We start from the raw sequence: 5,828 nt of genomic DNA on the forward strand, positions 1-5,828 counted from the left end.
CTGTTCATCATAAAGTTTCAGCTTTCAAGAATCTAATGACACACACGACCTCTCCCCGCTAAAATTGTCTGACATTTGAGAGCCAGTGATTAAATACTGTAAACCAACCACCCCAGGGATGAAGACTCAGCTACCTCGTAGAGGTGGTCTTTCGCTAAAGGTCACGCCGTGTTATGCTACACATACTTTAAAGCCTTGCTCAGTGTAAGTGATCCTTACATCTGGCTTCACTCTATTCTACGTGACTTAATTTATTTCCTCAGAGATGTTAAACACACTTTTGTCTTGTCTCACATGCCCACACTATTTATGTTCTGTCTCATAACGAGAGATTTTGCTGGTGTTACTCATCGCGTGTCCTGACAAGACAGGATTTGTTCCTTCATACATATAAACTGTGTGAAAATCAGCTTTAAACAATTTGACTTTAAAGGCGACTTCCATTAAGCTATGCCGAATCAAAACCAAGATGTTCATCTCCTCTTACTCCCATCTGCTCTAGTACATTTCCGAGAACATTATTGTATTAGAGATTCCTAGTAAATAAAATAATTATTCCTATTCTAAAATAGCTTAGGCTGGCACAGGTGCTACTGACAGCTTTTAGGAAATCATCACATTGCAGCCTAATGAGCAAAGAAGTCAGCAGTATAAGGAAATCCCGTTTTTCATGTCTGGAATAGCCCTAAACTACACACAGGGATAGGTTCATCGGCAGAGCCATCCACACACCACATCTAACCACGCTGGGGCTGTACGGTCGCTGCTGGCCTCCAACTGCAGCACCAAGCCCTGCCCTGCACCCACCCCGGTCGGAACCAAAGGTAAGTCCTACACAGTAACAGTTTGATGCATTTTTTTTTAGTGGAGTTTATAGGCCAGACTAGAATTTCCTCGGATTTGCCGGTCTGTTTGTAGCACCACATTGCCATCTGCTGTCCCTCACCAAGAGCCAGGTGGAATACGGCAGCACAGCCAGCCCAAGCTAAACAGAGCTGTTACCAACGCAGAGAGGTCCACACCCCACCACTCATTTAAACTGATTTTAACGTTTTAATTAACTAAGGACAGAGAAGGCGGGAGCTTGCAAGGGTGCGGGCGGATGAAGCGTCACAGACAAAAAGCTGCGTGCGACAGCAACGCAGGTATGAAGTCTTGGCGTGTTAGGATGATGGCATGCACAGGTGTGTCACTTCAAAAAACAGCTTTTTATACCCCAGCAAGTCAGCCGTTCAAGACTAAATCATGCCTTTTCAGCTAACAACATCTTATTATCATCCAAACATACAATAGCATTTTTTATGGGTTCCTGAAATCATACACCAAGGTATTTGCGGCAGATCTAAACCTTCTGCTTAAATCCTGCATGCAGCCAGGCAAGCAACCTCAGCGACCTCATTCTGCAAACAACCATGGTGGCTTGCCTACGGTCCTGCCCATTGTTTTCCTAAAGAACTAGCAGAAAGGGCTCTATTAAGTACAGGTTTGAACAGTGGCTTTGGGACGAAGTTAACCAGACTCAGGGGCTGGAATCTGGGTCTTAACTGTGGTGAGAAATTAGAAGAATATTCAGAAAGTTACCCAGGCATGAAAAGTGAGAAGAATAAGTCTATCAAAGGGGACTTCTTCCTCAGCAGCCAGAAATTCAAACACTTACACAACGAGAACATGGCACGAGGCTGTTCCTTACGAATTCTGACCAGCCTAACCTGCGTGCCTGCTATATATACATTAATCCTTTTTGCAGCTTGCAGTGCAAGCTCAGGAGGAAGCAAACAGATGGACAATGACTTATCATTGGAGAGAATTGGATCAGCAACTTAGAACTTCCGAAAAAAGTTAGTCATCCAAACAAATGGATTTGCCCTGGGGAGAAGAAAAATCTGGATAGCAGTAGAACGAAATAAAACCTTAAGAAAAATAAAGACTATGAGTACACACAAGACAGAAACAGATATAAAGTGAATATAAACAGAGCCAAGGCAACACAAAGCAGGCACATAAAACTCACTGCTAAATGTTCATTTCTTGCGTGACTGCATTTATAACACAATGAAAGCAAGACTGGGACCTTAAAAGCACTGAGTATGCTACCCACAGGTCCATATAGTTGTGTATCTCTTAATGCTTCCTGGCCCCAAGCTTTGCAGAGGAAGGCTGATGCCATCGAGTTCCCAGATGTGCACACACAAATCCCTTCCAGCACACACACACAGCGAGCCAGGAGGCTCCAAGCAGTCAGCAGACCCCTGAGCACTGCGAGACAAACGTACCCACAGTGTCCAGCCAGCACCAGATATAGTCTGACATTGCAGAGCAATTTTGGCATATCCTACAAGCTTTGGGCTGTCCGGGCATGGGGTCACCCAGGAGGGCACACGTGATGTGTCCAGTGCTTGTCACAGCATCACGGTCCCTGCACAGGGCGTATTCATCTTCAGTGCATCAGCAGCCAGGTGCAACAGGATACACAGGACATATTGGGGTTTAGGATTTAATCATAAAATTATTAGAGGGGAAGGTCACAGAGCACAATCTCTTCGCCAATAAACAGCTTTTCTGGAGTCATTTCTCTTACAAATATTCTAGAGGAAGCAGTCTTGCCAAGGCAGAAGATGGTCTGGATGATCTAACCATCTCTCATGTCAGGGATGTGTCGGTACCTTCAGCTTGCATTACAGATTACGTGTAATACGCAGTGTCTAGAAATAGCATATGCACAGCAGGTTCTTCTCCTGGACCCTGTTGCTTTGCACCTGTCCAGAAATTGTTTGCCAGATCCACAGATGCAAACTCCAGTAACTCAGAGGCTATCATCTTGTTCAGCGAGAGGACACGGGGATAAAAAAGGGGCGACACTGTCAGTATTTACCCTTCACAGAAGGCAGGAGGGAAAAAAAAATTACCACGCAAGCATCAAGTATTCTCTCCAGGAGCACATCAGGCATCTGGATTGTACCTGGCAGTGAAAGACAGCAACACTAGTCCCATCTCCAGCTCCTTGGTAAATTAACAAGGATGAGCTGCGTATTACTCTGGCTTCTATTTCCTACTTCTCCATACAGCAATAGCATCGGAACAGTAGGGAGGCTTTGCCTGGGAAACAAACCCAAGGAGAGGTCCAAACCGAAATCCACACTGGCATCATTAGATAAGAGCAGAAATCATCTAAAGGCTTTCTCTTCAGATATTTCCAGATGGAAGCTGAGATTATTATGTTTATCTAAACAAAAAATTGGCTTTTATGTCATTGATATTCAGTGCCACAAAGAACATTTTAGTCAAAAATGTGTTTTTTAAAAAATACAGGAAGAAGCCTGGCCAATACAGGCTTTCTCCATCAGTAAGAATACAGGATTTAAGAGAAAAATGCAGGAAGAATTGGCTATCTAAGGATTTTAGGTGCTTGAACAACAGAAACCAGAGCAGCGGTAGGTTGGGAACCCCACACTTCAGCCCCGAAGAGAGGCAGAAAGATCCTGACATTTCACTCTGCCTCCATCAGCACTTCATTTCCTCCTGATGCCACAGAGGTCTGCTGGGGTGGGGATTGCAGGAGCAGAGATATCACAAAACAGCCACAGAGCACCAGAACATGAGAAACATAATTCACGGAAACTGCTTCCAGCCCAAGCAGCATGGCTCAACACCAAACATTTTTCGGTTCAAGAACACATATCATTACAGTTATTTCAATTTAACTCAAATAAATAATTTTAAATATGTGAATAGTTTGAGCAGAAACATTGAATTCGTCTCATCGCCAAGAACCTACAAAACCAAACGTATTCCATATACTCAGCTAGAGGCTTTAGCACTCTGACATTCTTTCGCTCAGGGAAAGCCGTTGAGGATCAGAGCAGCCTAAAGGCACAGTTTGCTTATCATTGCCGAGAGATATACCTGTCCCCCTTCCAGCTCTGTTTAGCACTGCAGAGAGTTAGGAACCTCCAGTTACAGCTGCCCACTCTCTCCCTCTCGTCACCGTTACAGGCAGAAGTTAAATAACATATGCATCAAGTCCCTTCTCCCCGTTTATTATCCAGGAGAAGCAGAACTAATTACATATCAGCCTCAAAACAGACAATTCTTCCAGCATGAGGGAGATGGTGAAAAATCGCAGTCCCCCATTAACTTCCCAAGCAGTACCAGAAAAGCTAAGTCAGAAACCCACCAGCCTGAAGACATTTTCTCCTCCCAATTTACATTTTAATAGGAGAACAGAGGGCTTATTGCTAAGTGCCTGGAGCAGTTAGAGCTGTGCACATTCCGAGGGTCTAATAAATGCACTGACCCATATTTTTCACATTTTATGGGACAGCAGGGAAAAACTGCTGAAAGAGCTCGTTTGCAGCTATGTTAATTATACTTTCTAGGGAAAGCAGAGGAACATGCCACAGAGCTACTTGCAGCTGCGCTTTGGGACAGTTTGATTCCCTGTTTAGAGCAGGTAATTGCACGCTGGAAAGATCCTAGTTCCCACGACAGCCGGACCACTGAGCCCTCCGATGGTCACGGTCAGACCTCAACCTTCCGGGGCTGTGCAAACCCCTTAAGAAGCCACAAAGGCAGTAGAGCTTTACTAGGTGGAAAAACACGTTGGAATGGAGCTCTCTCATGTAATTAGGTCCTCCCAAGCAACTGTAACAAACTGCAGAGGAGTTCCTAAGAAGTTCTCATTGGTGGCATTCATTCTCTCTGATCTAGCCCCAGCGCTGACTGCAGCTATGGGGTAGGTGTTTCTCCTCCTCCTATCACAGCAGGGAGACGGGCAGAGCTAAAGGGAGCCGCGTGCTGCCGTCCTGCTCGCCAGCTTTCAGAAGCAGATGCAATTTCAGAGATGCCAGCTTTCATCCCATACATCAGAGCCCTTCAACCCACATCTCGTGGCAGAGGCTGAAGAGGACATCAGTATGAGTGAAATAGGTACGAAAGTGAGCTTTGCAGCAGAGTTGCTGAATTTAAAGAGAATGCTTCAGCAGAAGGGAAAATAGGTGGTGGAAGGAGAACGGGGTTTGTCATCTTCCACACAGCATGTGCAGCTCTACCAGAGCTCACCCGCTAACCTGGCCCTGCCAAGCCCTTCCAAAACCCTAGTAACCAACCCCCCAGAGATGCTCTGTGCATACTCCTCTCCTATCTGTGGGGATTAACCAAGGTACCTCCCGAGCTCGTGTCCAGTTACCGCCTTGCTTTCTCAGCAGTTTCTTTAAACCACTGACTTCGGCTCAGTCCGAGTCCCTGTTCGAACAGGCAGTCACCCTGAATGTCCGTGTGCTCTAAATACTGAACACTGCTGCACCACCAGCAGATGAATCCCTAGCTATTTTATAGTTTTGAGGATTTGAGAGGGGAAAGCAACAACCACCGATCCCAGAAGAAACACTTGGAGTAGTTGCTGTTAGCTAAGTTTTAGCAATGTTGATTTTCAAGAGCTGGGATTTAAATGCCACAGAGATACCAAAAGCTTTAAGATCATTTGGGTCAGGTTTAACAAGACTTTTTATTTGGTTTTAATACCTAAAAGCTTACTACAGTCTCAGAAACTTGTAAAACTTAATTCTTTGTGTCATCCCGTTCCTGGGTCTCTTGCAGTTTCAGCTGTACATTCCACAGCTCCAAGCTGCTTCTCTCACCAAAGAGAAAATATTCCCAACAGGCTGATAACAGTTTTAACCAGTAATATGTTCCCTAGGGTCACAATTGTTTTGATTCTAAATCATTAGAGTTTGAGTAATGGAGGAGAGCTTTATAAACACAATCTTACACCCTTAACACCAATTTACTGGCCCGTGTTATGCAGCTGAATACCAGAAGAAAAAGGGAAA

This window comes from Eurypyga helias, unplaced genomic scaffold (genome assembly GCF_000690775.1).
Source record: "Eurypyga helias isolate BGI_N326 unplaced genomic scaffold, ASM69077v1 scaffold3404, whole genome shotgun sequence".
NCBI lineage: Eukaryota > Metazoa > Chordata > Aves > Eurypygiformes > Eurypygidae > Eurypyga > Eurypyga helias.